Source organism: Dinoponera quadriceps, unplaced genomic scaffold, assembly GCF_001313825.1.
Source record: "Dinoponera quadriceps isolate SergipeBrazil2010 unplaced genomic scaffold, ASM131382v1 scaffold1782, whole genome shotgun sequence".
Taxonomy (NCBI): Eukaryota; Metazoa; Arthropoda; class Insecta; order Hymenoptera; family Formicidae; genus Dinoponera; species Dinoponera quadriceps.
Window position 1 is genome coordinate 1346420 of NW_014555947.1, and position 27077 is coordinate 1373496.

The window sequence follows — 27077 nt, forward strand, 5'->3', positions numbered from 1 at the left end:
GTTGCTACCGCAGATATAAATTGTGGCATTATTTTATACAGAGTAGGATGTGTCCTTTTCATTTCTTTCCACATTTTTAATGGCTTGCCGCCTGAACGACCAGTTGGTAGTACATTTAAATATAAATAATATAAAGATAATAAATATAATATAAAGATAAGTTATCATCGCCGAGATTAATGTAAAAAGAAAAATATTGAAGACATCAATAAAATATCGATGCATCGTAAGACGTTACATCGATGCAAAAAAATTGATGTATCGACACTTACTCGATATTTATTTGACATTGACATTTTTTGCGGAACTCTAATTCTTGCACGAACATGGAATTTCTTTATAGAGGAGGTGAGTCAAAAAGTCTGACGATTTTCCATCTTTAAATGCTGAAAATTCCAGAATTAAAAATTCGAAAGTTTCCACTTTCCCCGACGCTATAAATTACGTGGGATAACTCTCTCTCTCTCTCTCTCTCTTTAGAATCGCGAGGAATTAGTAACGCGGGTTCTTTAAACTCTCGCAGCCGAGAATTACGAGGCAACAACCGCCCGCTGATCTGATTGATAACAACAATAAGAAAACCACGCCGGCTCGAAGCTAACGAGAGAAATTCGCTAATTGAACGATCAATATTGCGACGCGCACAACACTAATTGCATCTCCCTCGGCGGCTATCTAGTTGCCTTTTGGATTTATATTCCGAGCGACGGCCGTTCATCCGTCGTGTATAAGAATGATGAATCACGCGAGTACACTAGATGAGGGATACGGGATTATAAATTCGAAATCGCGTGTATTCGCGATGACGGATGGAGGCGTTCATGGATTTAAGCATACGGGGGTTTCCGCACTTCATTGTGTATTTACGGCTCGTCGGCGTGATATCATTCCCGCGTCACTTAACCGCCTCGCGTCGCAATTGGAATACTTTATCAGTGTGACTAAGTGCAGCGTATCACACGACGAATTTTTCGCTGTCTCTCTTTGAGATCGTGCGTGGGTCATAGGGCGTGCATACACAGCGACTTTGTTCCACTCGCGTGTGGAACATGAAATTCGCGGGATCAGGCGGGAGCGAGCAATAACGTTGAGAAACCGTAAGCGAGAAAAGACGTATCTTCTCCTGCCGAGGAAAAATTCATGGTTATGTAAATGAACACCCTTTTATTCTCTCTCCCTCCCTCCCTTTCTCCTTGCTCATGGAAATGCCGGAGAAATAATTTAGCCGATGGACGACAAAGTCCTTCAGTTGTCCGCGAGAGAATGAAAGACCTAAATAACCCTGTGCAAGCGTTCGTAGAAAAATCCGGACAGTCTTTCACGTTTTTAGTGGCCGCGCGTACTATCTGTTGAAATTTATGCTCGCGCCAGTTCCATGCACGGGGGGGAGGGTCTTTGAATGGCTTATGCTCTCTTATTTGAATAAGTATTTTTCCTCGTGTATGGTATCACGTCCGTTTCACTGTCCGATGGACAGGACGATGAGACGCGGCCGTTGAACGACCGTGGAAGAGTCGAGAAAGACACGCGTCTTTAGGTGAGGCGGCATTGACGCATAAATTATCACATGTTATCGTTCGCGGATCAAAGATACAGAAACCGTAAGCCTATTACCGTAATGTATGGGGAAGGGTGGATCGTTCTTTTATCTAATAATCGAAGCCGACTGGAGAGAACGCTTACGACCGAGAATTAACACCTTGCATTATAGTAAAAACAAGCTTCGTTTTTACAGTCAGGTTGGTATTTATTCTCGCGTTACAACTGATTTATCTATCTAGAGTCACGATAATTCAATCATAGGCGATCTCTCTCTCTCTCTCTACGACAATTCAAATACGACATAAATTAAAACAATTAAAGTTAATGAAAAATATTTCAAGCAAAATCATTGACGATACTTTAAGAGTGAGATTAAAATAATAAGGAAAAGTAATGAATATCTATATTGATTTGCAGTGCTATACCGCTTCTCAGTGATAATACACTGATTGCATTTTAGAGTCTTATCGACGCAACTGATAAAATTCAGCGTCCGCGCGGACACGAAGAAGCGAGACGATGAGAAATCCGTCTGCATTCCATCTCGCGACATCGTTTACTCGAGAAATTCCCTCTCGCAAAAATCAGACAACCCCGCGCGAGCGGGTGAAGAGTATCGGTCGTAAAACCGATAATCGAATCCGCGGCCGGGTGAGTCCTTCAGGAGCGCGTTCATCAAGATTTTCGTTTCGGCGGCGGGATCGATACGAGACGGGAGAACGAAAAGGACCGCGCACTTTCACTCGGCGAGGTCAGCTGGGGTTAACGACGAAAACTGTATCGCGTCACGAAACGCCGTGTGCATTAGCATACGACCGAAGGGCGTACGAACGGACAGACGGATGGGAAGAGGTAGGTAGGTGCCACGAAGAAGTTGACGTTTCTCGTGCATGCACCATAGGCCGGCTTCGCAGGCGGAGCTTTCGCGCTGGAGAGACCGCCTGCAGACCGCCCCTGTGTTTCGTTTCATCGTCGTCAATGTGGCGTGCAAGAAGGCCTGCGAATAAACGCGCTCCCGGTTAACGTATACCGACCGTGCCGGTTTATAGCCACGTATGCAGCGACGTCCGATGTTCCCCCGATGACGGAAATGTGCAGCCGCGTGATATTTGATCTAGCGTGGAGGACGTGTGCTCCGGATGGAACGGAAGAAGAAGTTCTATGTCGCCGACACTAGCTCGCGAATTCGCGGATTTGAATGACTTTCGCGCCAAGTCCGGAAATCACAGGATATCCGCTTAAAAATGTACACAAAGAAGAAGAATTTCTTCGGATTTAGCACACTGAGGAAAAAGTACTGAAAAATTTAAGGCTTATTTTTGCGAAATGAGGTTTATTTCTGCGAAATTCGCAGAAATATTATTTCGCAAAAATGAACCTCATATCTCACTCCGGCGCTCAAGTGTCTCTCATCGTGAAAGAGTCTATCGGTCAATTGTCGAAGCGATTCATACTGACAGCGTCGTCGTTTTCGACGTCAGATGTGAATTATCTCCATAAATTATTTCGCATTGAAATATTTGCATAAATTATTCGTCGATTCGGCCATGGCACGCGGAGGGACCGCCGGATTTTAATTCCGTGTTATGTTCGCATTTAGTTCGCGGGATTAATTACCATCGTAACTAGTTTATACATGAAGACGCATCACAACGGATGAGTTACCATTAATTATATTCTTGATTTATGAACCTGCAGCATAATCGAACGATCGGTTGTGCAACGTATAGAGAAAATTAATGCAAATGTACTAGGAAACACATGCGTACACACACATATCTAAATCTACGTGAAAAAAAAAGAAAAAGAAAAATACGCGAAACATTCTTCTTTCTGAAAGAAACGCTGAAATCGCTCTTCATAGTCGTCCGGTTGCACAACAGTCGGACTTCATCTTCAGTTGCGCAGTTCTCATCGCGTCCATTTCCGTCTTCCTTCGATCTACGCTACGACGTCTCAATATAGTCTTACGCAACGCAAAATATCCGCAAACGAGACTGGAATGTTCAGTCGAAGGAGAGAGAAAGAGAGAGAGAGCAGCTGCAAATATAAGATCTCCTCCAGCCGGCAGAAGTTATAGTCGGATATTGGTAACTGAATCTTCGCCAGTTATAATGAGATCACGACCGCAGAACGCGGAGTATACCTCGGAGGGTATTATGAATTGATTTTGAAGACCGCCTTAGCCCAGGGCGACTTGCCGCCAATCGATTGCGAGATCTCTGCAGAGAGAGTTTCGGAATGTTCCGGGATATTTGAAAATTTCAGATAATCTCAGAAATTCCTGGCGTGCCCGAATAGTCGCCAGCAGCTATCCTATCAGCGAATATCCGATCGCTCGAGGCTAACGACTCAAGGACACGCCGGACGGGGAGGAGGGGAATTTCTCGGCGCGATCTTTACGTGAAATATAACAGCGCGCGCTCACAGTCGATGATTTTTAATCTACGGAGATTGAACGACAACACGCGAATTCCCGAGATTGCCGCCGCCGCCGCCGCGGTCTAGTCTTTCGTGTCGCTAGAAGAAATTACTGTAATTGCTTCGAGTTCTCCGTCGTGCGCTCGTGTATCTCTCCGGGCAGCTTTAATACCCGCGTCAGACCCTCGCAAGATATTCGGATATGACCATTTGACAAGGCACCGCGAGAAGTCGATCAGAGCGCTCCCATATCGCGAATATCCGCGAGATCCCGCAACGTACATACGTACAGTCGTGTCCCTAGTGATACCGGAAATTTACTTTCATTTCTGAATATTTTTTCATCATGACTGGTGATTATGCAGATGATGATGTTATTCATTGTGCGCTTCTAGGAACGATCCCCTCGAGCACAGTATGCAAAAAGGTACGGAATTTTACAGAAAATAAACAGTAAAATTAAATGGTATAATATAAAGATTGATAAATGAAAAATAATAATAGTGCTATATGAGAGCAAACAATAAAAGGCATGAAGAGAGAGCGAAGATATAATAAGATAAGCATTATTAAACATGATATTGATGTTATGGAGGATATAATGCTCTGGTCTGATAATAATAGAGCAAATTCTTTAATAACTTAAGGCAACCTTGATAAATTGTGCAAGCAATGATAACCCTAATGCAGTTATTAAAGAAGACCGCTTATAAAACTCGGGGCAAACTAGTGAGCACATCGTGCAGTTCTGTTTGAAGCATTGCTACGAAATGCAAATTTACCGAAGGCTGCTCTCTTATGATACGATAAAAGTCAATAAAGTAGAATCTACGGTGATTATTCCTCCAAAATGATGCACGAATATTGAAAAATGATGTGTCTGGGAAATGGTGTAATATTTCTGCCCACGACTGTACAACATACGGTGGGAGTGTGTAATCGCGATGGAGCGGAATAGGCGTTTTCACGGCCGGGATTTCGGTAGAAACCGGCGATCGACCTCCCCTTTTGCCAGCACACAATGTGCGCGACATCTCCGTCGTGGATTTGTACGCATTGGGCGCGCGCGACGAATTTCGCGTCCCTCTGCGAATGAAAAACGAGATTACCCCCGACGATTACGACGACCAAGATGCACTCCCCCCTCCATTAATCCGGTATGGCATCTCGACGCTTGTCGACGGCGACGTTTACCGATTCGTATCTTTCACCCGGGGTCGCCGCTGCTATGCGACGTTCCTAAGACACGCGGCCGGCTATGCGGGATATCCGAGGAATTCGACTAAATGCCGCGTTCGATATGCGGACTAGGTTTTTCCGCAAGATTCGGAGCGCGTTGCCACGCGACGTCCGCTCTTTTCTACCTTCGTCGCTTTGATATTTTTCCCTTTTTCATCGCGCGTCATTTCGGGAAAAATCCGGAGGTACCGGACGTGAGAGATCGATGGGCCGTTTTGTAAACCGCCGTGCGTTAGCTGCAAAATGCAAATTTCTCGATGACAGCCGAGTGTGCGAGTGAGCGAAATTACATTCCGTATTGCACGATAATTAGAGCAATGGTGGAATGATTATGAAAATAATTGTAACGATCCCGGGGAGATTTTAATTAAGCTTAATCTGTAAATTCATATTGTAACGACAAAGGCTCGTTAGAGGCGGCCTATGAAACGTATTAACGAGCTAATAATACGAACGGGCCCGTAATTAAGATAAAATGTCCTAAACGCAGCGAGAAATCGATAATAACAACCGCGAGAGCATGATAGCCGCGGCATTACCGAAGATGCGCGCGGGTCCATTATACAAATTAAGTTTTACGATCCGCGTCGAACGAGCGATCTCCACCATCGTGAATAAAGTAAGGCATTCGTATCGCTTACACACACGCGTCCGGCAATTTCGGATAATTTAATTAATGATACCGTCGTCACGAGATATATATATATATATATATATATACATTAATTAGTCCCAACAACGACTCGTTTGGCGAAATTTCATTAATTCATTCGTTAACGGCAAATTAATTGCATTGACTTGTAACGAGAAATTCACCGGTATATTTCAACTTTCAGTTATCGCCCCTTTGTTTTAAATCGAATTAATTGTGAGCGCGCATTACGTTCGGATCGAGAAAAATTTCGACTCGCAAATGAAGACAATGTACACTCGCGATATTCACTCGACTGAAAGAGAGAGAGAGGGAGGAAGAAAGGAGGATCCATTATTATTAGAAAGAGAGAGAACGTCGTCCCGCCCCGGAGTCACGCCATGTGTGTAAGGTAGTACAGCAGTTTCCGCATGTTCCGAAGTCTGTCTCAGGCCGTGGAACAGAGAACGAGCGGCGGGAAGTCGTGTTTCGCCGCGGGATACACGACGTCCCGCGGTTCCTCTTCGAGGTGAAGCTCACCGACAAACGTATCGAAGTGGTATCGCGCACGACGATCTTCCCCATTTCTATCTCTCTCCCACTCCTCTCCAATGACAAAAAAAGGAGACCCAACTGTTGTCCCCCAGGCTGTCTTCACGAGTTAATGCGCGCGAACGCTATTGCATTTTCTGGAATACTTTTTTGCCCCCCTAACCGGAATATTGCAATATAGCGCGGCGCACAAAGCCGAATTTAGAAAGATACACCGGATATGAGCGCGCACGTGTTTACCTGGCGATTCCTCCGGTTTATATCCGTGCAGTTATACACTCGAAATACGCTACTTTATTTTCGGAGTCGGGCGTTGCGCGTGGAAATACAGTTTCGCCGAGAGATGTGGGCCAATCGCCTTCAGGAATACATTACCATTTTTTCCCCCTGAAATCGTATCGGCGCTTAATCGATTCTCGCGTGCGCTCCCTCCGCCGCAATATCGTCCGACCCATGAGGTCCGAAAAAACACTGTGATATACGTGTTTGAAAAATATAGAGAGTCGCCAGACGACGTTCCTCCTCTTTTTTTCCCCCCTTCCCCTTCGCAACGATTAGAAGCTTCATCGGCGATCTACCGAAAGAGGTAAATATAATAAATGAATGACATAAATAGGAGACACACAATATCGAGATAAATATCTGACCTCGATCGATTTCCTATTCTCCAGTCGATTTTAAATTTGACTGTCGAGTAAGATATCTGGTAGTCGATTACGTGTGTACAGAAAAAAAAGCAGAGGAGGTCGGTTTGAAATCGCGAGAGATAACAAAGTCTCGGCTGGACGTCGATTTCGGGGACATCGGCCCGTCTATACCGTTAAATTGATTTATACCGGGCGATAAAGTACACCCGATCGTGGGTATTTACAATTTCGAGTCGTCGTGTAAGCGTCTCGACTACACGCCATGAGGAGTCACCTCCTAGGGACATGTATCAACATTCCGGGACTACGTCCCGTGAAAGTTAATGGCCGCGATGGAGGACGCGCCGACGATTGTGAAATGAATTTCCTTCTCTTTTTCCCTTTTGTACACATCCACCGTGTCGTAACAAAAGTCTCCGCGGCTGACTGATCGATACACCCGCGTCGACCACGGTAGTCAAAATGATCGTTTTTATCGGGCGCTATAAGAAAGCAGCCGTGCGACGTGGTAAATTTTCGCGATGATTACTGCAGGGAATGTGAAAGACTTGTTTTGTGATACATAAGTGTAGAGAGATATTAAAGAAGGAGATAAAATACACAACTCTTCCAACATACACGCAATAAAAAGGAGCGATTATTGCGGCGGCCGGATGAATTAATCGGCGGCTTCTTCCAATCCGCTCTCTTTTTGCCAGCGACTCGGTGATGTCTTTATAGCTGCCCCCCGTGATTCATCGATCACGATCGAGTTAAGCGAGCTACTCTTTCTCCCCCTCTTTCGCGTAAAATCTGAGTCGATCGCCTGGTAAACCTCATTACTTGGATCGGAAACGCCGGCGGGACGATTAAGGGATAGCTTTACTTGGAGGCGTCCGGGAAGACAAATCGAATTCAATCGAGCGACGGTCGATGGTCGTTAATCATTGAAACTGCCACAGTCATCCGGCGTCATTATCGCGGGCGTGCTGTCCGATAGACTCGTCGATTTTGAGCGCTGCATTCTGCCGAATTCAATATTCGGCCGTGGCTTCAATCAGACTCGTAAAGGGGCTCGTCAAGATTCCCGTCATTATGCGTCTCATTCAGCGTCTCTCTCTTTTTTATTTGATATCCAGCGTGAACAAAATTTAAAAATAATCCACACTGTGGATTCGTCTTGCAACTATTTCCGTTCTCCGATTATTCCCCGTCTGATCGTAGTGTACTGAAATAATCTTCGACAATCTACGCGCTTAAATTGCGAGTTTCGCCGGAAGGGAAATGCACTTTGAAGAGGACCACTGTGAGACCATATTTACGAAAAGGAGAAAAAGAGGCTGAACACAGTGTTGACGTAAAAGTGAGGATTTTTAAATCAATCTGGACGTTCGACAGGGCCGCGCGCGCGGTTTACTTTATACGCGTTTTAATTATCTAAGAGGAAAACGTTTTCTCGTGTTGAACGACGGGAGGGCGATTTAAATATGCAACGCATTTATTTCTGGGACACAGCGAAAATCCATTATCGAAGTGAGGCAAGTTTTATCGAAGTACCTGGCACTTCGTTAAGTTTCTGCCCCACTTTCGCCGCGAAGGGTGGCCAGGCCAGAGACTGGTACTTTCGACGGGGGAGGTGTAAGGGGATATATTTACGGCGAGGAAGCGATCAAATTTTCTCATATCGCCGATCGCGGTTTTCGCGGCTCGTATAATAGATGCGATTACCCCACCGCGCGTGAGGCATATTATCGACGCGTCGTTAAAAGGAGGAGGAGAGGCCGCGCGAAAAACGATTCCATTCTTCGTCGCGGAATTCGGCGAGTGAGAAATTGTCGTGTGATAAATGACGATAACCGACAAAGCACGCGTGAGATGTGAAGAAGAGAGAGAGATGGGGGGATATACATATGGCCCCGTGTTTATTCACGGCGGCGTGTAAAAAGGACGCTTATTCTCTCTCTCTCAGTGCGCCGTCGTTAATATATATCCAGTGCACTACAATGGCCACCATGTGGCAGGTTGTTTCGCGGTAGACTGAATGAAGCTGATTAAATTGAAGGGTCGAAAAAGGGGCCCGTTGTTCCAAGGGTTGTTTACACCGCACGCGGTGTATCATCCACCTTATGTCACGGACGAAAATTACTCGGGCATTTGTTCCGTACTCTTTTTACCGCGTCGCATCGTTGAAACGTCTGATTTGTCCGCACGGTTGTCCGATTATACCGTCATTACCATTGTCACGTATAATTTCTAAAACGTTCGCGAATTTCTATCGCATATATTTGTATACACGATTAGTATGATTAAATCATACGATTCAAATAAGCCGATATAATAACAATCGGAGTAATTCTATTTGCACATAATACGCGTGTGCACGCTACGCGATTATGCGCATTCATTACGACAAAATCGTTTTTTCCCGTTTTTCCCGCGAAATTCCAAGATCGTCGCAGGGTAATATCCGGCCGGTACGTGTCGTCGCATAAACAAAGCGGCGGTACGCCCTGTTATTACTCTTTCGTTACGCGAAGATTAACCGCGCGACACACACTGCGTGTTACATCACCGTGATGCACCTTCTCGAGTGACACGGACGATGGAAACGGTTCGCCCACAATAATTCGTTATCGCGCCGCGTATGTCTTTGGTAAGTAGACCGGTGAGAAGACCGGAGAAAAATAAAGGCCGGAATGTGCGCCCCATTGTGAATATTCTTTTGAACGTAGGAATTGGTCCCGTCGTCGTCCCCATCGTTCGTCACGATTCGTTTGCCACGAATGTCGGCCTGGACGAGTGTTCCCGCGTGACGGAACATGTAGACTTTCTCGCGGCGTTTTGTCACGCTTCATACGTATGTATCTCCTACGAACAAAAGAGGGTCCGCGCGTGTGGCGACTTCGGCTCTGTCAAGTTTGTCTCTCAGAGTGAAGGAAACGCGGACTCTCAAGCAAGGGGTATATTTCATCGCGCTTGCCCCGATCCTGTTTCATCGAAAACGCTTCGACCGCGTTGCGTCGGGACGTCTCGAAAGTTTTCGACAGACCGGACGCAGAGGAGAAACTCAGGAAGAAGCGCCGTTTTTGAGCGCAACGTTTTTGATCACGGGCGAAATAATTCGTGCTCTCTCGTTAGCTCCCAGACGTTTCGTTAGTTCCCGATGGAGATTTTCATGAAAATGTTTCGCCTATCAATCATTACTTGCGTGTGCTTTCGGGCGGCTAAAAAGTGTAGAAACGTACTTGATCTATTGTGCCGATACATAAGAATGTATTTAGATTGGCCGTCTCTCACATTTGTCCTCTCTCGGTTTGGTAACACTTGCCGATATCTGTCGCTTTTCATCTACAATTATTTATGTGTCGTTTCCGCGCTCTTTAGGCATCCGTTTCTTGTCGGCAAAGTTGTGATAGAAATTTGACGGAATTATCGAGAACGAGGAAATGTTATGACATAAAGAATGATTTCATGATAACGTTCCTATAATGAGATTTCTATCATATAAGTGCACAAAAAATAATCTTAAATCAATGGTAGATATATATATATAAGCAAGAATAATATTCTTAAATGCCGAGTCGAAATTTTAGTCCTAATTTAGTTTAGTTCTACATTAAGCGTTCAAAAGTTTTCCGCTGTGCTCCTTTCATAGTACAAGTGGGAATTTATCATTGTTTTCTCCACTTGAAAATTTAACGTAGAATTTAAGATTTCGACTTGAAGTAATGCATCAATACAAATTCAATCAAATCAAGATTAGAAAATCTCGTGAGAAGATTATATAATATTCTTGCTTATATATCTGTCTATCTATAGATAAGAATGTCTATCATTGACTAACTTTTTCCGTTTCTTATCTTACTTTAGACATAAGTGTTGTTTAAACAGCGTTAACTTCGCTCGCGTGTACGTTCAAAGGACGAAGAGCGGCAGATGGGGGCAGCGATCGCTTGTGCGCGCCGTATGTCAGATGTTCATGCAGATGAGACCGCTTACGAAACCGCTCTTAATGCGGCTAATACTCTCGGGGCGTTTAGCGCCGAGAAGCCGCTTAGTATCGAGGACCGTCGAAGAGGATCGGAAAGCCTCGCGATGTCGGTTATTGTTAGTCGGCTCGCGAAGCCAATTAAACGCCTCATTAATATCCGGCAACGGTGCCGCTCTCGTCGTGCGAGAGTTCACAAGGACGCGACCGTAGTGGACCGCGAATAACTTCATGATTATTAAATTCGTAAGTGGCGTCGCGGCCCAACCAAAATTAGTCCTCATAATTAAGACGTTTCGAACGGCCGCCCAGTGTGAACTTTCACGGAGGGAGAGAAGGAGGGTTTTGGAAGTTTCCAAAGGGACAGAGTCGGACAGCTTCGTATCCTCCGGAGACACCTTATATGATACCGTAATACGGGGTTACTTCGCTCCTGCGGGAGTAACTTTGCACCACGTGCGAGGGATAAAACATGCATTCCGACCGCGATAACGGCCGAAAGGATTCATCAGATCTCCCCACACATGGGGACCATTTTGTATGCTTGTAAGCTTTACGAAATTATCGGGAACAAAGTAGCAGTGGAATGAACGAAAGTGGGTCGATAAATACAATTTCGTGATGGGGAATATTTTTCAACTGTTATTTTGCACATTTCGAGTATTTGGATCGCCCACTTTGCCTGTCAATTAAGGCAATTTGGCGCGTGCGGTGCATTTTTCGTGTAAATTACGCATTTGCACGCACGTACGCGCTTATGGAGTGACGCGGGAAATTGGCGCGGGAGGGAAAGAGAAACGCAAGATGAGCTTTCACGCGCGTTTACGGATATTTTTGCAATGAATATCCATTAAAAGCGATGAGTTAGGTCCGCGTAAAAAATCGCGGGAAACCGCACGAGATGGTTTGCAGATAAAGCGAACATCCAATTTTCGTCATAAATCGTTCGCCACCGCGCATCATAATTCGCGGGTAATTGATGCGCGTGATTATCCAGCCCGCGTACATTCCAGATAGAGAGCTCAGCCTCCTCGCCGGCGCGTTTTTCAAAAGATCGCGGTTATGGCCGGGTAGTTTGCGGTTCGCCGGAGGACGTCGATCGACGATAAGAGCGACTCTGTGCTGCTTTTTTTAACGCGTACATTGCCGACGCACCGCTTTGAACTCTCAGGATCGCGATAACGCCACGATGCAGACCGACGCGTGATTTGACACTTTTTCCAAAGTTTGTCGTGGCGGAAGAAGAGTCCCTGTTGTGTACCTCGGCGGTTTTAATTATATCGTCTTTATATTCACGTGAAATCTCTCTTATTTCTTAAAAAGATGCCGTTGACGAACTTGATAAGCGTCGATAACGTAAAAACGAAATCGTATCATGCTATGGTGTTTGCATTTTCTTTTATATATATTATGTAAGGATTAGTGCGTAATCGATATGCCGCTACTCTGTTTTACCATGCCTCTAACGGAGAATCTATCTAAGAAGATATATAAAATGTTTGCAAACTTTTCGGCTTCTAGTTACGATTATAAAGGTACAGAAATGTTCTTTGAAATTTTCCTCATTGAAACAAATTTACATTCGACATGTACAAAATGCAAAATTTTTATTTTAGATAAATGTTTTTTCTACTTGACAGTTTTGAAATATTTAATCGCATTTGCGTCACATATTGGACAATTCATTTTCGCACGTATTTTCGCTATGTAGAAGCATTTGTAATTCTGTGCTAATAAGACGTAAATTTTGCAGAAAAAATCAGTGGGATTTCTGTAGGTAAAGTTTTTTCAAATCCCCTTAACCGGGGAATAGCCGTTTAAACCCCGATTAAAAGTCGTTATTATAAAAAAATATAGTATATCGTCGATTGTTGTGTGTGACTTATTATTACTTAGAGATATTATACTCGCTACTTTTCGGAAGAAATGAGGAAAAATTGAAAAAATATTTAAGAAACGGAATAAGCACATCGTTTACGTGTGCAACAAAAAAAAATAAATAAAGCGACTGTTCTCGAGTTAACGTCGTTTCTTAAGTGTTTCCACAACGTTTCTATTAATACCGCGAGGAGTCTCGTGTTATTTTTCTCATATATGATTCTTCAACGATAGATGAAACATTCGAGTACTATCGTTTCGACAGTCGCATAGAGTGTCTCTTTCTAATATTGAAAATAAATAAATAAGTAAATAAAAGTCGCGCAGTGTTCGTGCGCAAAAATGTATAGGCGTTGAATAAATATGATGTGCGTTTGATTGATAGACCGCGCGCGCTCCTGCGGCGAGATACAATCCGTCGGTCAATAAAACCGGGAGTATTTGCAGTGCGTATCAAAGCTCTCGAGAACAGCGGGTTCGACGAAAACGATTATCTCGCTTGAGGAAGCAACAACGCCGCGGACGTAAATTTCGTAAATGCCGGCGCACCAATATTCGCGCACATCGATCCTGGGGACACCTTGCGCTCGCGAATTCGGGGAATTCCCCCGTGCCGTTTTACCGGTTTATTTATTTTCCATTTCTGTATTTTTCATATGATTGGATATATATGAATTTCGAAAATAAATACGCGGCCGTCGCGCCGGATCGCGGTGTTTACTCAAAAATAAAAGTTCTCTCCTTTATTACACGCATCGCGTATCAAACTGGAAAACTAACCGAGGCGCAGCTTTTGATCGCGAGTAATAACGACAGAGGGATCGTTTTTCGCAAAATTCCTTTCAACTGTGACATGTGCAAATTCTATGAAAAAAGAGGAAAAAATGGAAAGGATATTTCGCGTCAATTTAAGAGAAATTCTATTGGTGCGTGACTTTCGCGAAGAGACATTGCGCGCAAAATTCCTACGCGATTTGGGTTTGCATTTTCTCGATCGGCAATATTACGAGTAACCATTGTCGCCGATCCTCGATGAAAAAGCATCCTTCAACCACACGATGAGGTAAGGGAGACGGCGGGCACGAAAAGCCGCGTTGTGTGCTCGCTTCTTCCCGCACGTAGGAAGCTCCTCGGAAAATTGGTCCCGCGCGACAAAAAGTCAGCCCGGGGCACAAAGGCCCGCGCACAATCCGATCGCCGCCAATATTTTGACAATGCGACGGCTATTGACGGTCGCGAGGACGCGTGTGGAATCCTCGCGGCTGGCGTAACGTTTGCAGGGAACGTTCGCTTGAATGAAACCGCATGGCGGAGGGTCGTGGCGAACGACAACGTGGTCGGTGGGGTAGTTTTATTGTCCGAAATCCACAAAGTATCAATGCGGAATGCAATCTGGCAAATGTCTCCCGGCCAACTGCATCGCCGAACTGGCACCTAAGGCGGCCATCTTCTCCCTACTTCAATCTATCTACCTACCTACCCACCTTTCTACCCACCTACCTACCCGGCCACAATACCTTGTTGCCGTTGTTTATGTAATCCTATTATTCCGTATTGTGCCGCTCAAGAAACATTCTCAGGGATGCTCATTCTCGATAACACGACTGCGGTCTTCGTGTAATTAACGCATTCTCGCGGGAAGTGACCAACGACGCTAATGAAATTCGAGTTGAAAGTAGGTCTCGTGCTTTTATCGCTGTCATTATTGTTCGCGTGCGAGGAATTTTTAGATTTCCGATAATTCCCTCCGGTGCGTACACGCCGTATAAATAACGCGACCGAGCAGTTATGTGTCGCTGGGAAGATATGAACTTTCGTGAGGTACGCGCGTTCTGGCCGGAAAGAGCGAGCTTGAGAGACTCTGATCGCGCGGAGTCAGGTACGTTAGGAAAAATCTCCCCTCACACAGAGCGGAGAAGACCGGCCGGCGGTTGACAGGCAGCGGGGTGCACGAATGCTTCATTGTTAGCTCATTGTAGGCGATTCCTTCTTCTTTATGCACCCGTATCTGACTATCTTTCCGAATCGCGCGGCGAAGAGGGAGCGACGTTGAATTTAGCGTTTATTGTGAACGGCTATGGACACCCCCATTGCGACGGTGAGATACTCACCGAGCTAAAAAGGGAGAGGAAACACGCGAATAGCTCGAAAAAGAGAAAGTGGAAAAAATCAACCCTTCGTTTCGAAATGGCGCGATCAATCGACGACGTGTCTCGTCAAGAAACCGATCACACGAAAATGATTTATCCCTCATCACATTCGAATTTATCGAGCAAAGAATCGAAGTTTTGGCAGCATGTTTACAACATAGTACGAGCTAAGAGCTCGTATTCCATTTCAATTCTAATAGTATAATATAACCTTACTTTCATGATGTTTGGAATTTTTTTCGTTTTCGCTGTTTTAGCATGAAAATAAGTTACTTACTTAAGACAGGGGAAAAAAATTAGTCTTAAATCAAGAATAGATATTTTCATATATAAGCAAGAATATTATAATCTTCATAGTAGACTTTTATTTGATTAAATTCGTATTGTTGCAAGAATTACTTGAACTCAATTCGAGACTATAAATCTTCTAAGAATATTATTCTTGCTTACATATAAAAATATTTAATTTTTTCGGTGAAAATGGCGTCAAATTTAAATCTTCACATACGAAAGTAACTCGTAGAAATACTCCTTGAAATGGAACTCGAGGTACGCTTCTAGTTAAATTTGTAAACTACAAATTTAACTATATTGCCAAATCTTGACAAAGAACAAATACATTTCGCGCCCTACTTCTCTCTCTTCCTCGTTAACTTTTTCCCCGTAATAAACTTGGCTTGACAGAAACATTCGTCGCGTCGCAGTACACGCAAAATAACGAGATTATATTGTCGCATTAGGCAGAACGTTAAAAATCCTACAAGAACACATGCAACAACACATGTAAATAATTAATTCGAGTATCGTTGCTCGCATACTCCTATCGCGAGCGGGGAGATCAATTTACGAGTAACCTTTCGGAGAGAACGACGAAGAAAGAAGATTCCGGTCGGATCTCGCGATAAAAAGCCCGTGGTGATCATTCGATAATTCATCCGCGGCGGATTCGCCGCAAGTGCTCATTACGGCTCGCGGACTCCTATCGGGCTCGCGATAGCGCTCCCCCGCCCTCCAATCCGCGCTGGATCCTGTGCAATTTCGCGGTAAGTGATACGTCGCTGATTACAGGCTGTCGCTTATACGTCTGTCTCTCGATCGGATGTAAATAATAACGAGCGCTTCCCACGGGAGCGCGCCCAAGGGAGCCTCTGTGGAAATTTGAATTTCATAAAAGCCGAAGAAGCAACGGCTCGGTGTTTAGAGACATTTTGCTCGGCCCGCTCGATGGAGCGTATCTCTCCGCACGAAATCGCCAACTCGATCCGTTATGTCCGCGAATTCATGGCTATTTCTCAATGCTCTATCGGTCTTGTTCTTTTAGCGTGACGTGCCTTCGAAGTCACTCTACCTGGAGAACGTTGTCCGGCGAACGTTCCGCTCTGACGTTACGAAATCGCTGGAAAACCACGTTCACATATTCCTCCCCATTCTTTTCCTCTATTCACGTATCCACCCGAAAGACCCGAAGCATCTATACGCGAGGCTTCGAATCGTCGTTTCTGTAACAACGGGATTCGCTCACCGGTGAGACAAGCGCGAAGTAAACAGACGCGAGGGAAAAGCCCGGCAGATTCTTTCTTCTGTGAATCGACAGAGATGTCGTCAAGTTGTAATCACGACTGATTTTTATTATAAAGGAAGTGCAGATAATGTCACGATTGCTACAAGTGTCGCAACTTATTATTATTAATATTATTATTATTATGAGGGCTCACACCGACTTAAAAGGTTTTTCGCATTCCCTTGCCATAATTTAGAATGGATTTAATCAATATATATACTTTTAAAATGAAGTGCGACATTATTTCGCCAAGAACGCCTTGTCGATATATATATAAATATATATACCGATAGGACAATGGCAGAGAATGTGTTCTGCCGTCTCTTTGATACAGTGTCAACATAAGTAATCTTCAGCTTGACCAGTTTTGTGTAGATGGTACTTCAGGGAGCAATCTCCCTCTTGCTAAGACTAAAGATGTTATCCTCCTTGTTTTTCTGCTTTAAGCTAATAAAGCTTTTAGCGTGTTTGAGAACAATTTCCAGTAGTGTCGCAACTTAGCGGATGGAATTATTAACTGCTGAAGCCTTAACCTAGCCTACAAAGCGGCGGTCTAGTACGCAATGTCGTGTACGTCCAATTTTAGACTTTCTGTGTTTTGCTGCTTTCGTCGGGTAAGTTTTTAAACTTTTCGATCAATCTATTTTACAGAATTTTAGTCGCCTTTTCTTGTATGTGAAGACGTATGTTTAAGACATGTAGTTTATTCTGCAAGTGTCGCATTTTCATTGTGTACGATGAAAAGGTAAAAATATCGAGTATTACGGAATAGTTCACATTACTCATCATTTTTATAAGTATTACATATTATATTGCTTTTTCTCTTCAGGATGCCAGAGAAACATATAGGTGTAAAAAACGTAAACTATAATAATATAATGTTGTACATGATAATATTATAACAGTAAAGTATAAAAATATAAGTTGAGATGATAATGTAATATATATATAATAATGGCTACAAATGATTTGATCATTAATATTCATCGAAATATGAGAAATATTACTTATTTGCAAGATAAATTCCGTTTTTTCTCGACCTATTCTATATTACTCTTCTAAAATCTATCTTAAAAAAATGGTTACAACATTATTTAAACTTACTATAGATAATCTGTCGGAGACATGTTAAAAAATATTATTTCAATTATCTACGATAGTTTTCTATTTATTTTAACAAGACCTTAGGGTATTTCGTAATTCCACACGTACTTTCTCTAATACGATCCGACGAGCACGGTGACAGCGATGAGTCGTGATCATTCCTCGTCTTCAATGCGCGGGCTGACGCGATCTTTCGTGAGGTTGAAGGAAACATTTCGTTCGCCGACATTGAGTCCCTCAATTAATGATCCTTTCCGTGACGTCGAGGTGAAGAGAGAAAAAAAAGCGTGAAGAAGAGAAGAGAGAGATTCCGTCGGATACGTGTTATGATCGATACGCTACATCGAGAAGTTACGTCAGGTTACAGAGGGTTAATTATCCGACGTGTACGCGTCGAGGAGGATAACCGCCGTCGGTGGGCCGTCAATACGCGTTGTTGGTATCCTCCCAAATCCGGCCGCGATAAAACATTTCCATGCGATTGTTAAGGGGTGCCGTTACCGCCTCGATAAAAACCGGTTCTCGGGTTCGCGAGAGTCTAGCTATTCCGCGTCCGGCCAACTCGTCGTGACTCGTCGTATTACTCGCGCCGATTCGGGGACCGAAGAAGACGACGACGGTGTTTTTTATCTGATCTGACGTTTCTCAAACCCGTTTAGGACACCGAATCTCGGCGAGGAGAACGCGCGCGGCCGTGTGTGTACCGCACGAATCGTAAATATCTCATTTTCCCAGACGAAAGCTTATCGTCGGCTTGTTAATTTTAAAGGTGTCCAATTTATTCGGCTAACGTCACCTTCACACACAACCGGCCGAAGACGCTGCGCCGTGTGAAATAAAATGCACTGCGGCGTAAATTATCCTCTAACGGGCTCTTAACGCCAACGCCAATTTCGATTTATGTAACGCGTCTCTATTTTACTCAGCGTCTGTGTGATTAAGGAATTAGCGGCGATAATACGCCTAAGCGTGACGTTACGACACGCGTCTCCATTTGCGCTTTCGCGTTATTATCTGTCTATTGCTACTATTATACCGCTTCCGGATGCACCACCGTACAGCATTCGGGATGGAGTACATTTCACGTCATTGCTTACATATAGGCACACAATGGGCTAGAAAGTCGGAAAAATTGGATTCGATTAATTAAATTGTTATCGAACGTTACATTTAATAATTTTTCGAATCGACGATTCACCGTGGTCGGATATATACAATTTAAAATGACAGATTCAATATAGCGGACTAAAAAAGTAGTGTTACTTTAATACTGACTCGTTTTTATAGATTTTTGGGGTCGCTGAACATATATCCGAGGCAAGAATTACAAAATAAAACAATGGCGGATGCAAACCAAAATGTAAAAAAAAAATAATCGTACTTTAATATTGCTTTGTATTTCCTTAAAAATTAACATTATTGTACTAATTTGTGAATTTCTTTTCGTGAAATGTATGAAAACGGGAAAGAAAGGGCACGATTTTCTTAAAATACTTGTAAATGCGCATCTAATGTACTTTAATTTCTTTACTTTAATGTACTAATGTACCTTACTTTCAGTGGTATCTCCGATTATCGCCGATTATTGGGTTTTTTCTTAGTTCTTTCTATAAAATCTACATCTATATTCTAAAATAATAAAGTGCTACTTGACCACCAGTTTGCTGCCAAAGTTCTAGTGTGATTTTTTTAAGTAGCTTATGTCTTAAAATAACAAAAAGATTAATAACATAATTATGTTATACATCCAAGAATGGAATATTTGCTAATATTTTTTTGTTATTTCAAGACATAAACTACTATTTGAGAAGAAAATTAATTAATTTTCTTCCGAAATAGAATTATATAGAAACTATATTTAAAAAACTCAAATAGTTGCTACATGTAATTATATAATTATCGTGAAACTTTGGAAAAAGCTGTAAGAAGAGCTGCATATTATAACAAAATACTCTCCCATGCTATTTTTTCAAATTGAATAATTGAACAGTAATTAGATATTAATTATATCGGGAGGAATGCCTTTCTTTATAACTTTCGAGTGACTAAGAAATGTTGTTTCCAATGATCAGAAGGACACTCGCGATTGCTTATTTTCTCGATCAAATATTCGACAAATCAGCATTCGATCGCAGTTCCTTCGGAACAGCTCGCTCGTTTCACCCTTGTTAAATTTAAGTCATGGGTATTCCTCGAGTATTCGATACGCTTGTATCACTTATGCCGCCGTAAAATAAATCGCGTCGTAAATAACTAAACTCACGAGATTCGCGCGGCTACCAAAATGTCAATGATATTCTCATCGACCGGCCGGAATTCCTCCCGCCGATCCAATAAAGCGAACAGAGAGAGAGAGAGAGAGAGAGAGAGAGAGAGAGAAGTACTGGCTAATTTAGGCTTACGAGGCCTGCGAACGCGCGGAGCCGAAAAACGTCGAAACCGTGTTCTCGATGGTGAGGGCGACGAAGCGAGAGGCGAGGCGAAAAGTATCGTTCACGTTAAAAGGAATCCGAGGTAAATTCGCGAGCGCACACACCCTCGAGTAAACGAGAGCGAACGCGACTCCGCTGCGATTTATTCGCGATTATTCCATTATAATGCGACCCTTTCGGTCGTATCGTCGTACAAACAAAACGTCGCCCGATTGCGAAATGAAACGTACATCGTTTTCGACAAATCCCCCGCGCCGCCGTCGTCGAACGAGACGTATTTTTCCGCGTTCGAGGAGAATGTTACGCGTATATATAAACTGCATGTATAATAGTCGCGGTGGTACATACGCCGTGTAACCGCAGAAATGTCGAATATGCATATATAACGTGTGAGAGAACTGCGTTCAAAGCTCGCATATTCAAGTAATGTATGACGTATTCGCGTATACGCTCCAAACTGCATATAGAATATGCATGTTCGCCCGCGCAATTTCGAGCTATATTACGCGCATATTTTTCTTCCTTTTTTCCACCTTCTCCTCCTCTCCACCTCCTATATTTTTCTACCCTCTCGGGACTCTTAACCGGTGACGTGCGGTCTCTGTGATCCGACAAGCATTCGCACATCCTCTCTCCTGCACGTAGCTCGCTTGATAAACCATTTTTGTCGGCATATTGCTCTCGACGTTTAAGTGATATTTCCATCGACCGTTCTCTCTTTCGCGTTGGCTGACGATTTTTCGACTCGTTTGATCCCGGATGACTCGGACTCACGAAGCGAGAGAAACGGATATTCGGACGAGATTAGTTCGATGGTGGACGACGCGATAAACCGTCGCCGCGCGTTTCAGACTGGCCGATCGCGTGGCTCATCAACAACGTTCATTGATGAACGGGGACTTCGATTAATGTTGCGTAACTTTTTGAGGAATAAAACGACTGCTATCTGTAACTGAGATTCTCGAATGTTATTTCGTTAAATCCAAGAATAAGTAGCAGATTACTGCATATTACAATAGAATATTCTTTCATATTATGGCTCTTTTTTTAGGCTTGCTATCCTATAAGGAGAGAACTTTTGTTAAATAATTAAACAATAATTAGATGTTAATTAATCGGGAGAATTTTATTTTTATAATTAAATTAATGTTACGGACAAAAACGAGAAATATTCGTTTGTTTATACATATATGGATCAATTTGACTTCCATTTAGTGGTTAAATTCACCTTTACTCTTCGCGTCTCGACTGACCACGCGTGTTCGTCGGCATCGACGATGCGATCGGCAACGCATCAGCCGGTCGCTTCGTGTCTCAGTCACGAAGAAAAATCGGCAAAGTAAATCGGTGGCTAGTAGCCGGGTAAATATTCCGCGCCCCTGGAATTAACTATCGGTAGATGGGTTTAGGGGAGGTCATGACGGCCGCTACGGCTGTTTGTTCTACCTGGGAAGTAACAGCTGACCCGCAATCCCGCTCCTCCGAACCGTTCTGATGAGAGAGCGGCGGAAAGAGGGAGGGAGCGCGAACGTGTCTTCCCCGAGTCAGTATAACGAGTCTCTCTTTTGCGTACGAGAGAACGGCGACGATTTCCGCTTTTCCAACGGTCTTTCGTTTCCACGGGAATTAAATAAAATAAGACGATTGGCCAGTATCATCGGGAATTCGAGGGAAGAATCTCTCTCGCTAAACTATATCGATACGAAGTAGCGTTTAACGATGACGAGAGTTAATCCTCAGACTTATAGAATAGACTGAGCATTCCCATTGGAAGCACTATAACAATGAGTAAAAAGTGCTACGTCATCTCCGGTCGATCGACAAACGTCGTAGCTCACCAACAACCGAGTGATCACAACGGTCGACACTCTAAAAACACATACCCTCGTGCGTTACACAATTTTTCGGGAATTTCTATTGTGTTTCGAGACGACTCGCATACTATACAGCACGCGTGTTGGCAGGTTAATTATACCGTTCCCGATTAAAATATTTTCGCGTTTCTCTGATCGAATCGTGAACATCTATGCGAGAATCAGTGCCAGTGTTACGAATGAATATACGAAATACCATGACGGAAGTTAGAATCGGGAAGCAAGACAACGATATATTCATTTCACATTCCAGGTATGTATAATCGTTCATTATACAAGTGATTTTCAATTTGAACGGATGTTTGAATTTATCGAGAATAAAAAAATACTCGAGTCGAAATTTAGGCCGACATTCGTAATGCGTCACAAATAATTACAGTGTCATTAATTTCCGATTATTCGTCAATCTGTGCATGTATTGATCACATTGTTTGATAGAACAAAAAACAACACACACAATTCAGATGGAGTACTAGGATAATCGAATACTAAATAATTCTGGAATGAGTCTTTTCTTATGATTCAATATGGAGGAAACGGTATACAGAAAAAAGTGTTAGATGCAAGTAAATAAGTACTTCAATATTCCTAAGTAAATTTTTATTTGGATAATATTTACTTGGAAAATATTTTACCTGGATCAAGTAAATACTTACTTGAGCATCTTTTTTCTATATAGTAAATAATCGTTTGTATCACTAAGGATAATTTCTCTCTATTGCATAATCTTATTATTTTTTCCAGATTTCAATAGTCCTTTTACAGAATTTTTAATATCCTCGCGATTTCTAAACATCCGCAACACGATGAGAACCCACCCGAGACAAAAAAGAAGAAATAATTGGAGCAATTAAAGAAAGAAGCACGGAATAAAGATTCAAAGAGGAGCCGATAGAACGTGACATCGGGAAATTTTCCGTTCCGCCTCGAAAAACGTTGCTTTTACCGCGGTTCATATGTGTGTGTCGAAGTATATGCGACCTGTGTGTGTATGCATGTGCGAATAGCCGTCTCCGCCTACGTGCGGATTGTACACGACGGAACCGTCTGCGCTTACGAGCGCTTTTAGGACTTTGTCTTGTCGGGATCCGGATTTTCGACTGTATCGGAGTATCTCGGAATGATATCGGAAAGCCGCCGTCTCAATATCCAGAGATACGTTGTTCCTTATCCCGGTATGATTCGATTCTTATCCCCGTATCATCTATTACATACTCCACCGTCGGGTACTTTATACACGTTAAATTTATGCGACACACGGACTCCGTTATATATTTTTCCATAGCGGCAAAAACGACTCGCAAATTGTACAACGTTTTAACGTTCCTGTCAACGACGTTATTACGTTATCTTTACCGCGACTAATTGCAATTACCTCGCGAATACGTAAGGGCGTTCTTGCTTCTCTAAGATTTCAGTAAAAATTCTTCGTGCAAAATTTATATAACGTGATATATACCTCGCGGCCTGAGTCATGCAGACTATATTATCCTTTGACACTACAAATTATTCATTTCAGAATTATTTAATATTCGATTTTTCGCGCTCATGTTAACGCAAAACGGCTTTTGACTCGGCTTCGTTAGCTGAAACACTCTCGTACGCGCTGCAACGGGCATTAATTCTCGATCCCATCTCTCTCCCGTGTTTCCGAGCGGAATCCGGTATCTAAATAATCGGTAGCGACGATGAGATAAGAATTATTTTTGGCGGAACGATCGACAGGCTCGTTACGCGCGAGTTATCGACAAAAATCAAAGTAATTCGACACGGCCGCACGGGAAGGATCCAATTACGGGCGCGAATCTGTTTGCCGCCGCATAAATCCCGACAATCGTAATAATTCGGTTTCGCTCCCGCTTTTCTTTCCCCTCTCTCTTTCTTTTCGTTTTTTTCTTTCCCCCAAATGTTGGCGATGACATTATATGACTTTCCCCGCACTGCGATTTTTTCAGATCGGAAAGCGGGCTGGGACACATAAATTTCGCACGCTCGTAAAAAGTCTGTCGCGTCGCTGTGCATTACATCGGCGTAACGATGACCGGGTCCAGCCGGTCGCTCGCTTTTCTTTCTGTCTCTGCTTTTATTTAGGCGGAAAATAAGATTCGTTTTTACTCAACGCGACGCGATTTTATACGTCCCGAACCGGATAAATAAATAATCCTGCGGCTGTCTCTCGGAGACGCTCTCCTCTCCTTTCTTTTTCTTATTACGGTCCGAATTTTACCGCGCCACGGCGCTGATAATGGCCGATCGTTCCCGGTCGAATCGACGCCTGGTTAAACGATAATAAATACGCGTGTTCTTTGGCCGGCATGAGAAAGTATCGAGAGAGTCGCCGGAATAATAATAATACGAGCACTCGTGTTGCGTTCGTGTATAAAAGGGACGCGAATATTTGATAACGTGCTCGCTCGCTGCGACGAGAACCGTGGCAATTTTATCACGGTGAAACTTGAGCTAATTAGGCGTGTGCGCGACGTCACGGCTATCTATCGGTTTCGCCGAAGCCGCTTTATTTAATTCCTTCTTGCCACGTTACGAGAAACAAGGATTCTCCTTCGGATTCGTGAGAGGACGGCGGGGATTCCTCTTTACGCGCTTACTCGTTTGCTGTAATTAACGACGTTAGCTAATAAAGTTAAGGATTAAAACTCTGCAGTTTGTTATTCCGCAACGTTTTCGTTCTCACGTTACGTCGGCGCTAACGTAACTCCGCGCTAATGAAATACCGTGTAACTTATCGTCAGTTTACCGAGAGATTCTGTTACTCTTTAAAGTACAATCGGTGAATTTTCAACGAGATGCTGTATTTATAACTGGTGATTCAGTTAAAGCATTGCGATCAATGGGACTGTTTCTACCGAAGATCGTGAGTTACTCTTTCTGCGAAACGTTGAATCATTCACCTTAAAAGAGTTCGTATACGATAAGGTATAAGGAGTGACAACATGTCGAAAGGGCGAGACTTTTCGTTTAGAAGATTATTTAACTCGCGAAAGACCTATCGAACGAAGGGAGGAAGTACGCGCGGTACGTACAAAAGCAGAGCTCGTTTTATGTTCGAAGCACCCCCGATCCCGCAACAAGCCAAAGGCGCGGATCGATAACCAGCATTTGGTAGATCGAGCCGCTCGATAACCGATCCGACGATCCTCTTACCCGCCACCTCCTTCGTTCTCTCTCTCGCATAGACTCACTAGAATTTTTCCCGAGCGCGCTCACGAGGAGCGGAAGAGAAAGCGAACGAAGGGAAGAATCGTCGGACTCGACGTCGCGATTGGTCCGCTAGATTACACCTTCCCAAACGAACCGCCTCGGATTGCGTGAATCTCCTCACGCGCTCCTTGCCTAGGAAGCGCCCTGTCGCGCTTTTTTTCGGGAACAGATGCACCGCCGGATTTTGTAATTAACCGAGCGGACCAATCATTTCCGGTCTCGGCATCTAAATATACACTGACTGTGCATTTGGTTTTCTTTTCTTTTCGAAGATACGATAAGAGACGCATCGAACGAAATATATCGTGTGAAAGACGGAATAACGCTGTCGCAGTTTTCTTTTACGGTGGGAAATTTCGTAATATCCACTGGAATTTGTGCCACGTACGACAACGCTTTAATCTGCCGCATGACGATGTCAGCTCCACGTATCGTCGGACGCGTCATTGTATCGTTGCGACGTTACAGTATTGACAAGCAATTACGCGGGCATTCAACGTGGCTTACATATTCTTCGGGGATTCTTCGGGAAAATATCGAGGAAATTTCATGTATTAAATATTACACACAAGCGCGCAAAGAGAGAGACTCCTCGTCTGATATATACGTATTGAAAAATAACGAACAAGTAAATATATAACAGTAATAATTTAAGAGAATACATTTTATATACGAATAAATTGATATAATTTTTTACCATTCAGTTATTAAGAGATATCATTATCAATCGCGCACACGCAAATAGATTATATTCCACTCCTACAAGAATGAAAAACCTACTTGAATTTTAATGAGCGATATCGCGTCGGTGCTTTATTTTCTGAAAGCTCGATTCACGAAAAGCGGAGCTTAATTGCTCCTTTTCGTAATTTAGAAGTCGACACTGCTGATTACGAAGAACTCGGACGTATCGCGGTATGCATGTTTCAATTTGTCCGCGCGCGGATCACAATGAAAAATATAATGTAAATGAATCGCGCAGCGATCGAACGGCGTTTACATGAAATTCGCAGCACCTGTAATCAACCGATCGTTTGTCACGCGATAATAAACGCGTCCCGCTCGATCCCTCGGCGTGCCCTCGGAATGCCCCGGGGGTGGTAGCAGCCGCGAACTTTTGTCGAACGATAAATACGAGCCACCGTAAACATGCAAATGAAAAGATTCGCGCCAGCTTTCGGTTAGAAAGCGGGCAAAAGCGCGTTAGGCCGCGCGAGAACGTAATGGGCCCCTACTTCGTCATCCATATGAATTTGTATCTGCCTGGGGAATATAAGCCACGCTGATACCCTCCGCGTAGCCGGAAGCTCGGCATGGCTGGCTTAAGCTCACGCCTGCCGTCGTCGGAGTTCGCCCTTTCCAGGGAGAAATAAAAGGGCTCTCTCTCTCTCTCTCTCTCTCCCTTTAATGTTTCACCAAACTCCGTGAAAATTGTATTTACGAGCAGACTCGCTGTTGAAAATTTTACCCTTATAAAAATATATAAACGCGTATATTTTTGGAAGAATATCAAATATGCGTGTGTTATCCGCTTTCTCCTCTTTTTTTTTTTTTATATCTAGTGAGATTTGTAGGGGATTTCTGCAGGGGAAAACACTTCGTCTTCATTTTAAGAAAAGAGAGAAAGAGAAAGGAAGTCGCGCCATCTTCTAATATACGTGACTTACTTCCTTTGGTAATCTATGAGTCATAAAGTACAACGCATGAGAAATGATTTTAGTTTTCCCGAGTTACGAGAGATTTAGAAGACCGTGTACTCGGATGATCGACTTGTTGTTTCACGGCGTGAATTTCTTTTGGATGTGTCATTAAATTAAATTTGGTAGGCGGACAACATTATTCAAGCAGAACAATATACGG